At 42.3% G+C, this 21,710-nt stretch overlaps 1 protein-coding gene across 6 annotated transcripts in view; it reads right to left on the bottom strand.

Moving 5' to 3' along the window:
* Nucleotides 1-12,106, bottom strand: part of NCOA2 (nuclear receptor coactivator 2) — a 275,517-nt gene extending 263,411 nt beyond the window's left edge. For 3 of the 6 annotated variants that reach the window (XR_009005784.1, XM_057531960.1, XM_057531965.1), the window contains exon 1: nt 11,634-12,106. The gene's annotated coding sequence lies outside the window, so the exon portion shown is untranslated. Of the gene's footprint in view, nt 1-10,085; nt 10,341-11,122; nt 11,158-11,266; nt 11,389-11,633 lie in introns of those variants that run through there. The other 3 variants (XM_057531961.1, XM_057531964.1, XM_057531962.1) reach the window with 3 other exon arrangements.
* Nucleotides 12,107-21,710: the final 9,604 nt, after the last annotated feature.

Here is a 21,710-nt window from a genome sequence, read left to right as displayed (position 1 = left end):
TATACATACACACACACACATAGAGACTCCATCCTTACTATTTCCCCCAATTTTAGCAAACCCATAAGAAAACAGGTACCATTCCCTGTTGTACCTGTATCATTCAGACAATAAGCCAGTGCATATAATCATTTTAAGCATATTTACAGAACACAACAGAAATTTTAATGCCAGATTTGTCAAAGCATTTTATTTGATGGTTTCTCTCCTTGATGTTAAACTCCAAACAATGTGTATCAAAACTTGTAATGCGGGGCTTCCCTGGTGGCGCAGTGGTTGAGAATCCGCCTGCCAATGCAGGGGACACGGGTTCGAGCCCTGGTCTGGGAAGATCCCACATGCCGCGGAGCAACTAGGCCCGTGAGCCACAATTGCTGAGCCTGCGTGTCTGGAGCTTGTGCTCCGCAACAAGAGAGGCCGCGATAGTGAGAGGCTTGCGCACCGCGATAAAGAGTGGCCCCCACTTGCCGCAACTAGAGAAAGCCCTCGCACAGAAACGAAGACACAACACAGCCAAAAATAAATAAATAAATAAAATTAAAAAAAAAAAAAAAAAACTTGTAATATGTTTTACTAACATGTTATGGCCCTCCGTTTATTCATTTAAACCTTCCCCAAAAAGTCTGTGTATGTTACCTATTGCACTTAAAGTAACAAGTACTGTAAGTTGACTACTCGGTTTGATCAAGCTGATAAACTAATATAATAGTCCATCCTTAAAAATCTTTCAAGCTGCAAGGGCATGCATTTGCTACTCTGGATTTACTCTATATATACCTTCATTAATTTACAGATTTCAAGCAAGGATACTCTTTTGCATTGATATTTTCCATCTGCGTGGTCCTAACCTCTTTAGCCTGGATTCAATGCAGCAACTCCTCTATGGGCCGCCCCCAGTTTCTTTCTGAACGCCTTTCCTTTTCTTTTTCCTCATTATACACTCAATCCCTTTCTCCAAGAGAGTAAACGTCTATGAACCATTGAGGCAGGCCCAGAAAACCTGGGATGAGGCTGCTAGAGACACCTGAACCTCACTGGGAAATTTCTTGAGCAGGGAATGAAGAGGGCCTCCATAACCAGGAAACCCCTCTCTATCCCTTGATGCAAAGGCACTGGCTTCCCTCACTCATCTGAGGGCCAGGCCAGGTGAAGGCAAGGCGCTCAGCCTCTGAAAATCACAAGCCCCAGAAGGCCTTCCCTTGCCCTATCTGGTCTTTACCTGCTATTGGGTGGAGTGGTCCCCTCACTTCTCACCTGAAAAGGGGAAGAGAATCCCCCAGATGCTCAGTCTGGTAATACAGAGCATCGGGGTGGAAGAGCTGCGGGGCTCCGTGGTGCCTGAAGGGAGCGGGCCGTCAGCACCACCGATCTGGTCCAGAATTAAGGATGCAGTTCATCAGAAGACTCTACACATGGGAGCCGGCCAGCTCCTGGTGCAAGATCAGGATGCAGACAACTACCGAGCAGGAGAGCTTCTGGGGCCTCAATGCCCTGGGACCAGCTCTACCTACCACAGGCTCTCCCTTCTCTCCCCACCACAGGGTCCGGGCCTGCCTCCAGTGACCATGAGAAGAGGCAGGGAGCAGCCGAGGACCTCTCCTACGGGGTCCCAGCTGGCCCTACGGCCTGCCCTGCACACAGGGCCGGGCCACACGTACCCAGTCCAGCTCCATCCTGCCCCAGCCTTCACTCGCCTCGTCGAGCCAGCAAACCTGGGCTTCCCTCCGTCTCCTGACTCTCTTTTCTCCTGAATGCTTTTTCTCAAAGTGAGATATTTACTATCACGATGAGGTCATCAATGATGACGAGAATGCTGTTGTTACAATGTGAGCGCCCTTTACCCAGAGAAGGCAAACGCTCCAGTTTTGTCTTCTAATGTTCTTCAATGTCCAGGCATTCTGTTGACTTTTGTCGCTGTCAGTTGTCACTGTCAATATGTTTAGGACACAGTGAATATCATGTCATTTTCTTGTGTTATACTTAACAGCTTAAAGCCTTTAATTTATTAAAATTCTTAACTGTACACACCTCGTGTTTAAAATACAAGGTAGTGCAGCATAAATAGATCTTTATATAACTTCCAGTCCCATCACTAGATTTTACTTATACTTACTATCTGTTTATTTAGAAAAGACTCTGGTGGTGCTAGAATACAATAAAATGACATTTCTTAATGGAATAAATATTTCTATACCACACTTTCAGAGAAAAATCTTAAGGAAACAAGATATCCATACATCTTACTTAAAACAGCAATATGAACACTACATGCGTCTCAAAACAGAAATACAGAAATTGAAAACACAATACACTACCAGAAACTCCAAAGAGGTGGGCATTCCTAAGGCTTTATGAACTGGTTAAAATTTTCACCCATCTTAAATCATCTTAATATTTCCAACTTATAACCATTTTGACCACTTGAATCTAATGAACACTCTCAAGACATCTAACATGATAGAGTCTGTAACAATATCCTTAAACAGGGAAGAAATAGAATACAGCAAAGCTAGGGAACGTAATCCTCAATCCTATTGGACAACAGAGGCTCAGTACCCCCGGTCGGCTGGACCACAACCTTGTGCAGCAACTAACTTCCAACAACAAATCAGCCAGTTACTGCGCCAGCCTGTTAGGTGATCTGTCCTCAACCTAACGGCTTCCTTAACAGAAGGCCAGCTTCTTCACCAAGTGCTGTGAGCAGAGCAAATCTGTTAGGTAAAGAGGGAAACTGCAGATCATGATCAGACATGAAATACTTAACGAAAAACTAATGATAGTAACACACCCCCCCTTAATCTTGACTGTGTTCCTTCACTGCCACCCATCTTCCATCTTCAACTTTGGGGGGCGGGAAACAACCCAGCAACAACAACCGAGAAAGCCAGGGAAGAAGGATAAAAGGAGGCAGAGAAAAGTAGACAAAGATTTATACCCAATTGAGGCAGTCTGAAGTTGTGCTATTATTTATCACTCCATCCTCACTTCGAAGGCCCGGTCTCCGAGCACAGCACACCAGACCCGATGTCCACAACAGGCCGCACGCACAAGGTGGCAGGTACAGGACACAGAATCGCCTCCAGGACCCGCAGGCCCCCACTGCCCAGCCCCCTAACTATCACAACCAGCTTCTGTAATGTCAAGAAATGCTGTTATGTTAAATTGGTAGAAATTCATACACTTCTGACATTGAGATTTTTTTAGTCAGGAATTTCCATATTCCTTATTTAGGAATCAAAAATACCTGTGAAAGAATTCGCCACCTAGGGCTTCCCTGGTGGCACAGTGGTTGAGAATCTGCCTGCCAAGGCAGGGGACACGGGTTCGAGCCCTGGTCTGGGAAGATCCCACATGCCGCGGAGCAACTGGGCCCGTGAGCCACAATTACTGAGCCTGCGCGTCTGGAGCCTGTGCTCCGCAACAAGAGGCCCGCGCACCGCGATGAAGAGCGGCCCCCGCTTGCCACAACTAGAGAAAGCCCTCGCACAGAAACGAAGACCTAACACAGCCATAAATAAATAAATAAATAAATAAATAAATAAATAAAATTAAAAAAAAAAAAAAAAGCTTACTCTGCCAGCCACAGGAGTGGTGGGAGATAAGAGGTAGGGTTGCCAGAATTAACAAATAAAAATACAGGAACTTAAAAAAAAAAAAAAAGAATTCGCCACCTATGTTCCAACAATAACCAGAGGTGATTACCTAACAAACATATTTATGAAAAAAATCTATTTTTAAATATATGTATACAAGCACATTAAAAATGTATGTTTAAAAATGTGTTATCCAAGTAACTATCTAAATTTTCCATTTAGTTTGACTCTAGAAATGACTCAAGTAAAGCTGTAGGTACCTCTAAAATATGCAATTCAATGTTCAATTTACATTTTGACAATAATTGAAAAGTTTTTCTTTATTAAGCATATTAAGAAGAGAATTAGAAATTTTAAGCAAAATTAATATTAAATATTCCTACAAATGCTACTGTACCACCGAAGGTAAGGAAAGTCATTTCATCTTTGATTCCTGAGCTGATTTTATAAGTGGGAACAATCTGCCAGAAATGACCATCCTCATTTAGACGGGTGCTTCCAGGGACAGAAATCAGTCAGCAACAACAGGAACTCCCAGAGCCCCCTCACACCCTGCAAGCCTTGGAAGATGTGGGATCACATTTCCTGTGGACCCACTAAATGAATAATAGAAAATACCATGCCTTATATTTTCATCTCTGACAACAGGGCTTCAGACCCGGCAGCTGGAACGCTAAAAGCAGTGCATGGCTGATCCCCACACGTGCACAGGTGAAAGAGTTCCCTGAAAGCTCTCCCCGCTCCCTGCAAACAATTGCGCAGACAGAAGAATTCCACAAATAGCAGAGCAGAAGTCAGATGACTGAATATATTAGCAGCCTCCTTTGGGGACTACAATATCTCAACACCGAGTCACCCATGCTACACGGGTTGCAAAAAACCCTGCAAAACATACATCACACAATCACCACCTAACGGTTAAATGTGCTAGAATTAAATATACACTAAAGGAACAAGAAGCCGAATATCTATACCAGTGCTTCATTGGTCCTAAACCTCTATCTGGAGGGCTCTCTCCCTCTCTTTTCTACCTCTCACCCGCAATGGAGTTTTCTCAAGCTTATTTTCTGAGCTTCTGATTGTGAGAAACAATAGGCAACGTGAACGTGCTTTTTCAAAATACACTCCTACCCCTTTTCCCTTTCCCGTTCCCTGGTGGAGAATGACGGATCTGTGTTATCTCCACAAAGCACTGGATGGGACACATCCACATGAGGCTGCGAGGAAGGGCGGCCGACCGACCATCTAACAAGAACACAAGTTAAGAAGGCAGGGCTAAGGGGCAACGCTGGCCTGGACGCAAATTCCTCTCCAGCACGCGGGCTGTGTGACCTCTGGCGAGTTAGGTGACAGCTCTGCGCCTCCACTTCCTGAACTGCGAAAGAGGAATGACAACAAGAGCGCCTCCCTCACTGTCTTACAGTGAGAGCCAGACAGGAGTGTACAGCAAGGGGACCTTATTAGCCCGGCAACAGGTTTTGAGTGAGCACTCAGTAAAGGTTACCTGTTTGACTTCATCCATTACCATTCTCACTTCTTGAAAATTAAAAGACAAGAAAGAATCCTGCAATTTAGGAACTGTTAAATTCTGGGCCGATGACTAAAAAATCAGGAGGCTGCTTATAGGTCTTAAGATAAGTATCGACTGTCCAGGTATAGGCTTGCCTTGAGGCAAGGGTTTGGGAGACACAGGACTACAGAATTTGCAGGACTGGATCTATTCAAACCTATTCATCCTTTTTACAAACCAAACAACCAGACTGAGAGCCTTCTAACGACCTGCAAACATCTGCTTTTTCAGATCCCGACCAAGAAGATGTTCTCAGACTCACCATTCCCTCTGATATTTATGATTTGTTTCCCCACTCATTGGTCAAGGTTAATTTTTTCCCCAAAGTTTTGCTCAGAGGCACGATTTAATCCCCTTTGGGCTTCATCTCCTGCTGGAAAATGAAGGTAACCTCTACTTCACAGGATTGTGGCAAGAATGAAAGAATGGAGCACGCCTCAAAAAGCCCCTAATAGGTTGTTGGCACTCGGTGACAGCTGCTCTTATCATTTCAGTTGTTCTGTTGCCGCTCTCCCAATGCAGACATTTTAGTCAAGAGCAAGAATGCATTACGTCTAGAAAAACTGACAACCACAGCAGAATACCTGTGAAAGGCTGTGCAAGGGAGTTTTCCATCCTTTAGAAACCTACAGTGGTAAGGCCCAGGATATGTTAGCCTTAAAAGCAGCAAGGCACAGACAATCCACACAAATCAGAGGTCACTCACTGCCCTGTCACCTTCACCCAACTGTGGGTTGCCACCCGGACCACACATAACATGATTTCAGGGGAAATAAAACCAAAACTAATTATAAATATTCATACCTTCATTAAACGAAACCTATTTAATCATAAGCTAATCAGTCAGGGGGACACTTAACAACCTTTTTATTATAAACATTACAATCCTATTCTCAGGGGGGAAAAAAACCCAAACCCAAATCAAAGCAGAATTATCTTATATAATTAAAATTAACACATTAAAAGAAAAGCAGATCTTTAGTATGAAAGTAAATTGAAAGTTAAGGTGAACACATCCCTTTCCACCCCTCCCCCACCAAAAAAAATCATCACCCACTGTGTGTTCCCCCTTTAATCACAGGATTTGCAATGGATGGTTTATACTATAAAAGTAAACTGCCAAAGCTGAGACACTCAAAACTCAACAAATAACTGAACAAACAAATGAAACAATGGTTAAATGAGGCAAGGATGCAAAAACAAGATCTAAAAAGCCCAAAATGAGAGTTAACCTGGCCATGGGGAACTCCATCAGGAGTTCTTAACAGTTCACAATTGGCTGCCTTAAAAAACATAAATTCTGACAGAACTAACATGCTAACTTCAATTCTCCATGCATATATCAATTGACACCCAAAGTAAAAATTGTTTTTTCTTTCAGAACCTTTAAGTATTAATAACTATTTAATTACTGCTAATAATGTCTACCTATAAGTAGGTCTCCTCTCTTACTTTCTTAAAATTAAGATTCTATGTCCAAAAGCCTCAAAAGCAGGTAAGTCAAACACTGCCATAGGTTCCCTGCTTATTTAATTCTTCTCTAGAAATTTCCAACTAGAGAAACAACTGAGAAGTGTCCTAGAGTCAATGTTTCCACAACTGCATTATGTCATCATAGCCACTGGAAGCCAGAAATGTGGTCACTGATGAACATTTCATAGGATAAACACATAAAATCTTTGCCCTAAGAGCCAAGAGTATTATGATTTAACTGCAGACCATGTAGTCGTTTAATTTCAGATACCTTCATAGCACAACCTTTAAGATTTCCACTTTTTCATAATCACCCTCGCCTCAGTTTTGTAACAGCTAGGAAAACTACATACGTTTCTAAAATATCCACAAAAGTCACATTCTCACCTCTGTTTAGAAATTAGTACCTAGAATCCATAAAGTATGTGTTTTCTTTATACTGTCTGAATTGAGGGCCTGTGACACTAAAACCGTATTATACGGCTTTTCCAGACATTACTTTTAATAGACTTTAAAGAATAATATGACATAATATTCTTTCTACAGTTAACAATTCATAAACCCTTCTACAAGCCTGTAAAAAACAAAAAAGGAAATAAACACAAATGCCAAAATCTTTTTTGTTTAGAAAACAAGGCATAGAGGTAAAATTAGCCTGCAATACGAAAGTGTATAAAAAACTGAGTAAGGGGTTTGTTCTGTTTCCCTTAAATGGTTTTCGTTATTAGTATGTAAACATAGTCTGATTATTTCATTGGGGGAAAGATCCTGATTCGCTGCTCATTTTATGATTTACTGCAATAAAAGATCAACACTTTAAAGCAACTGACTTATTTTCTCCCTCCTATTCTCTTAATTTAAAATTGATAGAGCATGTTAATAACATAAATTACCAAACAAAACTATAAACACAAAACATTGAAAAGCTAACAATTTCTTAAATAGCAGTTTTGCTATAAAAATAGTGAAGCATTAATTATGCATTTAAATATAATTTCAATCATGACATAATAATGGTCAAAATATCAAATAAGGACACACTGTGCATTTCAGAAAACTAATCTTCTAGAAAAATTGTTTAAAGAGCCCCCCCTTTGTTTTGGTACCCAACATCCTAATGACTGCTTAAAAGCATCCCTTTTAAACTCAATTCAACACAAACAATTTTTCCTAAGAAATCCAAGCTGTCAACTTATGGGTCACATTTCAACCTGATGTGATTTGAAACAGCTAAGGTACTGAATCCTTAAATACAGGGTGTGTAATGAAAGCACTGCTCATAGGTCCTTGCTTCTGAGGCTTGCAAAGCTTTAATAAGATACAACTAAAGATAAAGCCAACCAAGGAGCACTGCCCCTTTATGCGCTCACACCGCAGCCCAAGTTCCCCTCTGATCTTTACATTTTAGGTTTCTAGTAAAATGCGCTTCTAACACTGAGCAAAGGTCATGTAAATTATATTTAACCAATGAAGGGTTAAAATCAGAGCTAAACTATCTAAAAAATATTAAATTCATAATTGGTAAGCTCTTTTCTAACCTCTGCTTCAGTATCCTGACATCTAAAACTCCTCTGTTAAGACTGAAATTCCCTGGAGGAAGAAGGCTCAGATCCAGTCTGAAAGCACACAATGGAATCACAGCTGACGATGCACATCTTTTTCTAGATGTCTCCATATGCTTGAGAGGTTTTTTTTCCCCCTAGCAGGCATTAGGGGACTTGCTACTCACTGCCACCAAGAATCTGAGAACATTCTCAAGGATTATTGTAGAGAAGGAGTAAAATAATGTGTTGCTCTTGAGCATACAGAAGACACATGTCAGAGTGGCCTTCAGTAGCTAAATTAACTAATGACGGGGCGGTTTTGAATGTTGTCAAATTTTGAACGTTGTTTAATTTATAATACTCCCTACTTCTAGCACCTAAATGTTTGTTTTATCTTCACAGTTTTTACTATTTTATCACTAAAATAACACCTCAAGGGCTAGAGCAAAATGCAATTAATTTTTGTCTATATGAACACTTACAATTATACTGGATTGGGAATTCATGGTAAATACTGTTCCCTAAAACTATAGACCCCTCAATTCTTTCTTAGTAACCCAGTATTATTAAAAGCTCAAGAAACCAGTATACATAAGTATCACGCACATAAAATGCCTCAAAAAACAAAACAAAACAAATTCCTCCCAAGATTAAATTCATGGGATACTCATCACAAAATGAACAGATGTATTCTCAAGCTAATATTATTCATTCTTTGAACTCCCAAAGATTCTACAAATTCCAGTTGGAAAAAGGAGCCTTGCTGCTGTCAATGTGCACTGACCTCCCCAACAAAGAACAGGAGCGTGCACACACACACACACACACACACACACACAAAGCATCGCAGCAGCAGCAGCTGCTGTCTTTTTAAAACACTGCTATTCCTACAGAGCAACCTGTGATCTTTACAGAGAACCGAAGACCTATCCTCCCTATTCTGAAAAGTCAAGACTTGAGGAAGTCACTAGACTGTACCCAACAAACAGCGTAAAATAACCAAAGATGTCTTCTAACCTTGCAAAACCCAAAAAAGTACCCACACACTGTACCATTCAGTAGTGTTTAAGCAAACTAAAATAATTTATTTTTAAGAATCTCTTGTGTGGGAGTAATCTGACAAACTACATTTTACTCACTTTCTTTCTGTAGACAAATATTCTTTGACCAGCTTGTTCCTTAAATACCAACGCTTTAGGTTTCAAACAGTGATGCTTTGGTTCCTAACTTCATTTTGTTTACTTAAGAAAGAGCAAAAAAACAGAAAACAAAAAATGCATACCATAAACCACAACTTTTTTTTTTTTTTAATGTCATCCCAAACACCGAACTTCCAAGTGCACTTTGGAAACTGGCGCTCTAATTAATCAAGGAACCAGTGAAGCCATTACAAACAATGATGCTTTACACTCCCAATAATCAACTGACGTGAGTTTTTCCCGATGCCTTCGTTTTCAGAGAACCCTTTCAAATTTCATTGTCCCCACGCTGGAGTAGCTGAGTGAAACTGAGATAGAGATAAACAGATAACTCCTATGATCCTCAGCACGTAAACCGAGCGCTGAGGTCCAGAACGCGATCACTACAATATATGCCATTTTAGAAACGGGCCTCGGACAGTTACTGCCACATCTAAAGTGCCTTTTAGACTTCGTCGTGTCTAAGACAACGTCTCTGGTGGTACCAGAGATATACAGTATCTCGTGCAAACTACGTTGCCTCCCCCGGTCAGAGGCCCCGTAAGTGACGCTACCCCACAGATCTAGGAGCGGGTGACCAGGGATGTGCAAGAGTGGGGAGCTCTTGGCGTCTCCATGACTCCCCCGCCCCGCGCGCAACTCCAATCTAACTGGTCCGGAAGAAGCCCCGCCCCCTCCCTTCCTCCAGCCCCCGCGATTGGCTTACCGACACCCGGCAGGTCAGTTCCCTGCCTTCGATTGGCTCACTGTCCCATCAGTCACACGCAGCAAGATTCGGGTCGGTGGGAGGGGAAGGCGTTGGAGGAGGTGGAGTGGGAGTGGGATTAGAGGACGAGGTGGCGGAGGAGGGTGTTCAGGCTCGGTCCCCGGTTTAGGAAAGTTTCCCCTACCAGTGACAGACCCGGACAGCGTTAGGCCCGGTCCAGCTCCGGGCCGGTGCAGGGCGCTCGGATCCCCGATTCCCGCCCCTCGGTCCCGCAGGCCCCGGAAACCACTAGGGGGAGGGGGAAGAGGGAGGGACCAGTTAACCAGGGACCGACCCACCCCCGATCTCGGAAGAGGCGCCTCCGGGACTCCCCGGAGGGGCGGGGGGCGGGGAGCTCCTGCGCGCAGCAAAGACCCTGACCCCCTCCCCCAGCAGCCCCTAGAGGCCCGAGAGAGAAGTGTCCCCGGGCCCGGGGCGTGACCGTCGCAAGCCGGCCGGGAGGGCCCCTCCCGCTTCCCGCCTGGGGGCCCTGAGGGCCTGTCCCTTCAGGGGCGGGGAGATGGGGGAGAGAAAAGGGGGCGCTGGCGAGCCAACCCGGAACCTCCCGGACCGCCTCCCGCCCCCAGCCCCGGCCCCTGCGCGCCTCCTGCACACACGCCCGCACCCAGAAAGTTAAGTCAGGGGCGAGCCGGGCTCGGCGCCGCCGCGGTCCGGCCCCGGCTCCCCGCCCCCACCGCAGCCCGGCCTGCTCGGCCCGAGCGCGCCGCCCGCCCCGCCCGCCACAGCTCCTTCCCGTCCGCCCGCGGCGCGCGGCGCCCCTCGCCTCCCACCCCCGGCGCTGACACGGGCCCGGCCCGGCGGCCGGGCCGCGGATCCCCTCCTCCCGGTGTCTCACCCAGCCGGCGGCCCCTGACACGGCGCTTCACCTTCACACACCCCCGAGCACTTCCCAAGTCCTGCCTCCCCTCGCCCGGCTCCCACCCTGCGCAGCAGTCGCTCCGCGTTTCCATGGAAGAATGCACCTTCTCCGGCTTCACCTTTCCGTCCCTGCCTCGCGTCCCCCGAGGGCGCAGGAGACGCGCTCCTCGCCGACCCGCACCGGGCAGGGCGGCGGGCGCCTCGCTCCTCGGGCGGGTGCCGCGCCCGCGCCCCCGGCCTCCCCGCCGCGCCTCGGCTCTCACCTCTCGCCGGCGCCGCGGGCTGCAGCCTCCGCCCGCCTCGCGCTCCGGGACTCGTCTCCCGAGCTCTGGCAAAGCGCTGGAGCGCCTCCTTTCTCTCCCAGGGACTCCGCGTCTCCCTGCCGCTTCCCGCCCTCCCCACCCCCCAAGCCCCAACTCCCCAGCCTCGCGGCGCCTCCGGGATGCAACTCGCGTTTTCCGCGCACCGGGGCAGCGATCGCCGCACACAAAACAGCCCTCTCGGCGGCGCGCGGCTCTGCCCGGCTTCGGCGCAGGAAGGGCAGACGCGGCCGGGGGTGGGGACGCGGCGCCCCCCGCCCGCCGCCCGCCTCCCGCCCGCCCTCGCGGCCCCCAGGGAAGGCGCGGTTACCGGCTTGGGTCGGTCACGCCGTCAGGTGCCGGCTGCCGTCGGCGCTGACCTTCGCCGCCGAAGCTGTGGCTGAGGCTGCGGCCGCCATGTTCCCGTGTTAATAACTGCTGCCTGGTTGTTTATTTCAATGGAGATCCTCCCCCAACTCCCTCCTCCTCCTCCTCCTCCTCCGCGTCTCCGCACTTGCCGAGAGAGACACAGACCGCGCAGAGCTCGCGATCAGGGGAGGGGGCTCGGGAGCCAGCAGTCCCTCCCCCCCGCCTCCCTGGCCGTGGCCGCAGCCAAGTCCTGTCACTGGGGAAAGGACGGAGCGGAAACTTGCGTCCCGCGCCCCCGGGGAGGGGGCAAAGGTGGACGGAGGGTTCTCCGGGGAGCAGACCCTGGCCGCGGGGTCCGCAGCATCTCCGTCGGCGCAGTCCTCTAAGAAGGCGACCTGGGGAGAGGTGAAGAGTGAGGAGAGAAGGGAGAGGGGACAAAATGGGTGACTGTGGTAGAGGGAGGGTGACCTATGGGTGACTGGAAGTGAAGGGAGAGTAAACAGATGACTCCATGGGAGGGCAAAGGGCAGTGCCAAAAAGAACGAGTGGATGGGACAGGCCGGGGCTGCAGAGTGGAGGCAGTGGGATCTTGGGGCTGCAGACGGCGGGGCAGATGCCCCCGCACGAAGATCGGGGAGAGCCCAGTGCCAGGTTCGCCCCGGGAGGAACCTCCCGCCCGCACTCCGCCCGGGCCCCTCGGCCAGCAGCCTGCACCCCTAGGGCGCACCTCGCCCGCCCGCGTCTGCTGCTGCGCCCTGCAGGCGCCCGTCGTCCATCAATTCAACCTCGGCTCCTAAGACGATAGGCTTCTCCAGTTGTAGCCGCATCTGAAGAGGGGATGGAGGGGCGCGACCGTGCGAGGAGAGCTTAAAAGGGTGCCACCCAGCAATTGCATGATAAAGCAAAAGGACACACAGTGTAAAGCCTGACCTGGTTGAGCATTCTTGTCACGACATGAGTCACAAAAGTTTTTTAGTGGAAAGTCCACTTTCTAGACAGAAAGTGATGTTGGGGGGATGCAGGAGAGTTGCACTGAAAATTCGAAGAGAAGCCTCATAAAGGTTACGTGGATCAGTTTTATGCTTTGGAAAAGCAAGTTCTTCACAACCCAGATACATTTCATCCGAAGAAATGAGCAACATTTGTTTAACAAATTTCCTTATTTTTAGTCTTAAAATGAGAAAGGTCACTTGCCATAGACAATAATAGTGTTTATTGAACACTTACTATGTGTCTGGCACTGTGCTAAGTGATTTATACATTTTGATTCTCAAGCCTTACAAAGTAATTACCATTTTTAGCCTTCACAAAAAAATGAAGCTGAAAGAAGTAAAGTAATTTGCCTAGGGTCATACAGCTGGGAAGCTGGAGAAGATTTGAGCCCAGTTCTGGCAGACTCCAGAGCCCACACTTCTAATGGTGTCTTCAACCTCAAATTTGTGGGAGTACCACCAATTTTTTTTCGGGAAAGAAAAAAAAAACGTGTGTATGCATGACTATGGATAGAAAATGTTTGGAAGGCTATAACAAGTTGTTAGCACTGGGGAGTATGAGTGGGTGTGTAATGGAGTAGTACTTCCACTTTTATTTTGTACACTATAGTGTTTGAAATGTTTGCATTCACCATGTATTAATTTAATAAATTTTTGTAGATTATTTTAATTACATGGCAAACAGAATAAGGTTTCCTGAAAACCCAAAGCTCTCCAAAAAACTGGGGAAGAAATGGGAAATGGAGGGTTTTTTTAATGACCTGTTTTCTTCCACAAATTCTCATCCATAGTATTCCTACAATGAGGTAGTAGTCGCCTGAGGTCTGTCGCATTGCTGGACTCCAATTTCCTTTCCTGTCATCACCCCCAACTCTGAGTTGTGATAAAGAAAAGATTCTCCTTCTGGCTTTCTACTCCTCTTTTGGCAGAAGTCCAGAGTTCATCAATACTCTGCAACAGTAGATTTCACACTTTCAAAAACCACCCATGATATCTGTGCAAATTAATGACTCCCATTGCATTTCCATGTTACTCAATAAAACTTACTCAAATACATGACTGTGTCTATAAAAATAAAACAAACAAAAAAATCTGACAGCTTGGCATAATGAGTTGCTTCCAGCTGCTAACCGGTTGCCTCAAACCTTGAGGAATCCTATAACTTCTGCTCTCTTCTACAGCCTCTGGTCTCCCTCAACACTTCATGCTGTAGTTATAACAATATTCTGTCTTGCACTGGAGTTGTTTATATATTGTCTTTCTCTTTCACTAGATCGTAAGCTATTCAGGGCCCAGAACCATGTGTTGTTCTTGTTTTTACATGCTATAGCTCCTAACAATATCTCATATAATGTTTGCTGTTTATGTGAATCTGTAAAATGTAAACAACAGTATCCAATCAGTCTTCATGTCCGTTTCCCCAACTCACCCTCCAATACCTTGCTCTTAAAACGTATTTATAAAAAATGTTTTCAGTATTTTGAAAGAATTTAGATTTCTGTAAGACCTCAGAATAATTGTTCAGGAAAACCAGCCGTAAGTATTGGTGAATTATCATGTGATAATGTAACATGAAAAGGAAGAAAAGTAAATAAGTTGGCTTAATTATTCAGTCAAAGAAAAAATAAATAAAAGCAAAGATATAGGAACTGGATATATTACCAACAGAGAACAACCCAATAAGGAAAAAACTGTGGGTGCAAATCGTAAAGGGGAAGGAAATTATTGAAATTTAGTAGAAACAGAAACGACACACCATGGATGGATGAGGCAAGTAGACAAAAACCAAAAAAAAATGTCAGCCAAATCACAAATGCAACTTAAAGTAGTAAAGAAAAACGATAATTTATATAGTTAATAACACACCTAAGAAAATCAGGACAATGTGAATACTATAGGACAAGAAATTCTATTTCGTCTGCCTTCTCTTCCTCATTCAACTTCAAGTTACTTTCTTCATACATAAACTATATAAAAATGGAAGATTCAATATGATTTTTGTATTATTACTACTAGCATGCTTCATGATATAATGAGAGGTAACACAGTGTGGTAAGAAGAGCTAGAAAAGATAGGCAAACATATGAACTGCGCTTTGCTACTTAACATGTGACTAAATATCGGTTTGCTCATCTGTATAATTGTTGCAAGACTCAAACAAAATGGTATAAATAAATGTGCTTTGTTAACTCTTAAGTTCTTTATACTAATGGAATATTATTATGTTGATTAGATCCACGCATAGCACAGTTATCTCTATTTCGGTGTTCCTTTCAAGTTATAAAAACAAAAAAATTATCGTTCATTCTATTAAAAAGGTAATCACTGGAGGGGGGGAATCAGTTAAGACATTTGTTTGACAATTTCATTATTGAAAAAAACAACTGTTTGACCAAATGTTTCATTCTTATTGTCTGCTCTCTCCAAATCCCTTAAATATTATAGCTACCATAAATGTGTCTGATACAGGTCAAGTGTACTACATATATTTTTATTTCTAATCAAAGTAGGCATTATATGTATTATTATTCTCATTTTACATATGAAAAAAAATGAGGTTCAGAGAAGTTAATTTATGCAAGATCATAGAGCTGCCTTTGCAGCATGGCTAACAGATTGTGCGAAAATTCTTTCCTCCATCACTGAAAATCTCTACTACTCTAAGCAACACATTGTCTTCATCCTTATTTCCTTAGTACCTATAACAACTCCTAGAACATAATGCAAGCTCAATAAATGATTGTGAAATGAATAAATCAATGAATGAGGGGTTCCATTCAAACCATACTACATACTGCCACAAGATTAATATTCCCACTTCTATTTCTTTCCCACTTGAAAACTCTTAATAATCCTTAATTGCCTACAGAATGCAATTCAAATCCTTTACCTTATATTCAAGACCATCTTCAGTAGGACCCTAACTGCTTTTTCTAGCAGTAACAGCAACAAAATACTTAATACACCCTCACTCATTCCAGGGTGTTCTGGAAACAGACTGACATGAGTTTCAATCTTAGCTCTTACTAACTGTGTGAACTTCGGCAAGTTATTTAGCCTCTCTGCAAATTCTATCCTGTGCAACAAGGTAAGAAAATGAAAAGGAAAGAAGTAAAACCATCTTTATTCATTGATGATGTGAGTGTATACATAAAAAATTCAAAATAGCCTATAAACTATTAAAATGAATGTAAGATCACAAGATACAAGGTCAACAGTCAGAAATTATATTTCTATATACTAGGAAGAAACAACTGGAAAGTGACATTTTTAAAAATGTCATTTACAAAACAAAAAAAAACATCAAATACTTAGGAATATATTTAAGCAAAGATATGCAAGATCTCTGCATTGAAAACTAAAAACAGTGCTGATAGAAATTTACAAAGGCCTAATTAAAAGGAGAGATGTGTAGACTCAATATTGTTAAGATGTCAGCTCTCCCAAATTGATCTATAGATTCATTACAATCCCAGTCAAAATTCCAGCACGTCTTTTCAGTGAAAATTGAGATGCTAATTCTAAAATATATATGGACATAAATATATATTATCTAGAGCAGTCAAGACAAACTCAAAGAACAGGTTGGATAATTTACACTACTGATTTCAATAATCAGTGTAGAGCTAAAATAATTAAGACAGTGTGATATTGGTGTAAGAATAGACAAACAAATCAATGGAACAGAATAGAGTCCAGAAATAGACCCCCAAATTTACAGTCAATTGATTTTTTACAAAGTTGTCAAATTTGATGGAGAAAGGAAAGTCTTGTCAATAAATAGGGCTGGAACAACTAGATAGCAGTATGGAGAAAATGAATATTGATCCCCTCCTCACACCATGTTACACAAGAATGAATTAGACATTGATCATAGACTTAGAAGTAAAAGCTAAAACCATAAACCTCCTAGAAGAAAACATGGGTTAATAAATATCTTTACAACTTTGGGGTAGGCAAAGATTTTTTTTTTTTAAACAGGACATGAAAGACACTAATCAGAAAAGAAAAATAAATGATAAATTGGACTTCATTAAAATTATAAACTGCTCATCAAAAAATGCCACAAAGGAAGTGCAAAGGCAGTCCACAGATTGGGAGAATATATCTGCAGTACACATATCTGGCAATGTAACTGTATCCAGAATAAGCAAAGAACACCTTCAAATTAATAAAAAAAGACAACCCAATAACAAGATGAACAAAAGACTTGAAAAGGCACTTTACAAAAGTATGTGAATGGTCAATGAATATATGAAAAGATGCTCAAAGTCATTAGTCATCAGGGAGCTAATGCAAATTAAAACCGCAGGAGATATGACTTACCCTCTAGAACAGCTAAAATTATAAAGGCTGACAGTACCTGGTATGGGCAAGAATATGGAGCAACTGGAACTCATTCATTGCTGGCAGGACTATACAACCACTATGGAAAACAGTGTGGCACTTCCTCATACGCTTACCATATGGCCCAACAGTTCTACTCCTAAGTATTTACCTAGGAGAATATTGATCTGGATGATGATTACATTTTGACAATGGTTCATCAAACTTTATTGAGTTGTACACTGGGGATTTATGTATTTTGCTATCTGTAAATTATACCTGAACAAATTACTATTGGCATATTTTTAATGGAATAAAAGAGAAGTTCCTCAATATAATGAACTGTATGTACAAAAATCCTATAACAAATGTCATACTCAATGGTGAAACATTTACACCTGCTCCTAGAGATTGGGAAAGAGAATTGGAAATAGAATGTCCACTATTACCATCTGTATTCAATATTGTACAGGAGATTCTAGTCAATGCAATGAAGAAAAAAATGATATAACTATCACTAAGGAAGAAATAAAACTGTCATTATTTGCAGACGGCATGAACGTTTATGTAGAAAATCCAAAAGAAGCAACAAATGATTAGAAATAAATTTTAGAAGATCTCTGGAATGGAAGGTTAATATACAAAATACAGTTGTATTTTTATATATTAGAAACAGAAAATGAAAACTTGAAATGTAAATTGAAAAGCTTTTTGGCAATATCCATTTAAGCTGAGCATTTCTGCTTTATGACCCAATAATTCCACTCCTAAGTATATATCCAATAGAATTCATTGACTGAAGAATGAATAAATTACAGTGTTTTTGCTCAATGGAATACTATATTGAAATTAAAATGAACACACTATAGCTCCATGCAATAAAGTCGATAAATCATATAAAAATAATCTTGAGTAAAAGGAGCTGGATATAAAAGAATACTACTGTATAATGTCACTACATAAGATGGAAGATGGATAAAACTAATCTATAGTGATATACCAGGACAGTCGTTACCTTTTTTGGAGTAGGTGGTGCCTGGGAGAGCACATGAGGCAGATTTGGAGATGCTGAGAATATCCTATTCCTAATCTGAGTGGAGGTTACTTGGACGTGTTCATTTCATGAAGCATTGTGTGCACAGCTCATTCAAGGTATAAACATGACCTGTGTACCTACCTATATATATTAGACTTCAATTAAAAAGGTGTTATTGTTGTATGCATTTACTGATGTTTCCCTAACTCAACTGCTAGTGCCTTAAAGACAGGGATCATATTTTAGATTTCTTAACATCCCACACAGATTTTAACACATCAGCTTCCTGAGATGTTACTTTACTTAGCATAAGTAGGTACAGGCGCCAATAAAGTTTATTTAGTTTTAGTAAAAGTATAAATAATAGTAAAACAACATACATATATACACATATATATACAAATGTAATCAATTTAAGAAGTGTTGACAGGGGATTTTGTGGTCCAGCAGTTAAGAATCTGCCTTCCAATGTGGGGGATGCGGGTTTGATCCCTGGTCAGGGAACTAAGGTCGCATATGCTGCGGGGCAACTAAGCCCACGTGCTGCCACCACTGAGCCTGCGTGCTCTGGAGCCCAAGGGCCACAACTAGAGAGAAGCCCGCATGCCACAACGAATGGCCCGCGTGCCGCAACTAAAACCCGACACAGCCAAATAAATAATTATTTTTAATTAATGTGTTTATTAAAAAAAAAGTATTGACATTTTTTCTACAATTCTCCTTTCTCTTATGTTTACCTTGACTAACTTGAAAATAAAGATGTCTATTAAAAATAGAAACTAATAAAAATTAAATGTACTCTAATAAGTTAAGAGTTGGTCAGCTGTTGATCTCATCTCACTTAACATAAAGGTTCATGCAGGTAGGCTGAGAGGAGTCTTAGAATAAGAAGTAGGTTCTAGATCAGAATCTAAGCCCATAAACAGGGTGACTTAAACACTTGGTTAGTTGGTTGGTTGGTGGCATCTTTTTATTGTGGCGAAATATATATAACCTAAAAATTGCCATTTTAACCCTTTTTAAGTGTACAATTCGGTGGCATTAAGTACATGCACATTGCTGTGCAACCAGTATCCATCTCCAGAATGTTCTCATGAAAATGTTCTGGACGTGTTATCAAGGACTCAGTTTCCTACTTGAGGACTTTTTAAGATCCCATGCAGTTTGGAAATACCGTATCAGGGAGCTAAAGCTCACTCAGAGGAAAAAAAGATGCCTTTGGTTAAAATGCAAGATTTTTATAAAATCCTGGGTGTGAAGGGGAATGACTGTGTTCAGTTTCAGCTAGGACAGAAAAAATACCTTCATGAAAAAGAGTGCATCTGAATAACAGCTCCTCTTCCTTAGGAGGACCATCTTGCTTCTTTTGAAATAGGCTTCTATAAATGTGGACCACTTGACAAATAGTCCTACTCACCACAGAGCCCTCATTCTAGCAATATTTCTTGGGCTTTAAAATATAAAACTCTGTTTTTATTCAAAACATTTACAGGGTCAATCAATGTTATATTTTAATTAGTCTATTATTTATGAATGTCAGTTTTTGACATCCTTGATGAAATGCCTAGGCTCCTGGCTTGTTTGTTTTATTTTGGTTTTAGGTTTTCCCCAAGATGATTATGAAGTTTCAGACACACAACTGCCTGAAAGATTGCAGTTGTTCTCTTGCCCCATCCTCAAACCCCTTTAGATGATTAATGTCCTAGTTCTTACACTGAGTGGCAGGCATGTGGATATTTATTGTTCTTTATATCTGTCATACATGTTAGAAATATTATTTTGTGTATATTCAGTATTTAATAAAAACAACTTAAAAAAATCCCTTCTATGATATAAATTTTACTTAAGCACATTCTTTTGTTACAAAATAAGAAAAGCTAGTACTTAGATCCTGTATTTCTTTTAGACTAAGTTTTAAAATAAACTACTAATACTGGATACTTTCTAATACACTCAATCCCTGATTTATACATGGCCAACGAACCACCTAAGACTGGCAAGGTTTTTACTTGACTAGAACTCTCTTCTCTTTTCGCCTCTGCCTAGAGGTTTTCCAACTCATGTTTCCTCCTCCGTCTCTCTACTATGAGCTGCATAGACAGCTTTTTCTTTCCCCTGCGTACTAGTGGTTTCATTTACAACATCACCATTTCCTCGTATCTGAGCCCTATGCCTCTCAAGAGTTTTGCTGTTTGTTTGAACCCCTGCTGCCATCCCTAAGATAAAACGCCAAACACAGTTGAGTTTGAAGACTCTTCTGCAGTGTGACCACATAACCCCAAGGCTCACCATTTGAATCCAGACACGCTTAACAGAGTCCCTTTCCAAATGCAGCAGATTAAGTTCTAGTTTTCCACAGAAACACACACATGATGGTTATGTTCTATTACTACTATGGTGCTATTTTGGATTTCACAGGTTTTAGCAGGGCAGCTCTGAGAATCTAAACCCCTTGCAAAACCTTGTTTCCATAGAAAAATATGTTCTGCCTCACAACCAATCAGTGAACAACTAAACTTTTGAAATAAATCCATGAGGATTGCCTGTACTTTTCATCTGAGACTTCAAAGCCTTTCACAAAAACATCATTTAAAAAAAAAAAAAAAAAAAAGCTGTTTTGCCATAGCTAATAGTTATTAAAGGACTTATGTTCACAACTAAGAAGCGTGTGTTAACAACCTTTGGACACGAAATGCTGGAGATAATGCACAAATTATTACCAGGGGTATTGGATATGCTTCTTTCCATTTATTAATTCAACTCAAAGTTACTGAGTTCCTATTCTGTGCAAAGCATTATTCTCAGTACTGGAGACCAAGTACTGAACAAGACAGGGAACAGCTTTATCTTAATGGAATTTACAAGTGATCTGCCTCATACCGGCACTTAATAAATACCTGTTGAATGAATGATTGAATGCGGCTAAGAAAACCATTCGAATGTGATAAACGTTTGTTTTATAAAAATTAAGTGAAATCAGTGAACGGAGGGGTTGCAGAATGCAGAACGTAAATGAGACAGGAATTTGTTCCAGCAGTCAAGGTTAAAATATTTCCTTATTGTAACAAAGCAATACTGGGTAGGAGTGTTGGGTGATCACAACCAGAGAGCTAGTATCTCTACCATCCACATGGCCTTGGCTTTGCAGAGCACTGGTTAGAAGACAAGTGCCATCCCACCACTACCTCTATACCTTTCTGCAAATGATAACTCCGAGACCAAAATATATTTTATCTACAAGTAATTTTGATGTATCATCTTAACCGCAAGGACTCAGTCTCAGTTTATGATGGCATTGTAACAACGAACCCAATTTTACCAAATGGAACAGAGGCTTTAGTCTAGAATAATGGGGTTGCATTTTAAATCCCATCTTCATAGATATTTGTAATATACTTCTTCTTTATGATATCACGTATGATTGCAATCCCCCAACAGGAAATATTGAGAGAGAGAGAGCGATTTCAAGGAATTGGCTCATGAAATTATGGGTGCTGGCAAGTCCAAAATTTGCAGGGCGGGCCAGCAGGCTGGAAACTCCAGCAGGAGCTGACATCTCAGACTTGGGTCTGAAGGCAGCCTGGAGACAGCTCCTTCCTTCGTGGGAAGCTCAGTCTTTTCTCTTCATGCCTTCAACTGATTAGATGTGGACCACCTACATTATGGACAGTAATCTGCTTTACTC

This window comes from Balaenoptera acutorostrata, chromosome 17, assembly GCF_949987535.1.
Source record: "Balaenoptera acutorostrata chromosome 17, mBalAcu1.1, whole genome shotgun sequence".
Lineage (NCBI taxonomy): Eukaryota > Metazoa > Chordata > Mammalia > Artiodactyla > Balaenopteridae > Balaenoptera > Balaenoptera acutorostrata.
The sequence above is the reverse complement of the archived record's forward strand: the minus strand, read 5'-3'. Positions and strand labels throughout refer to the sequence as shown.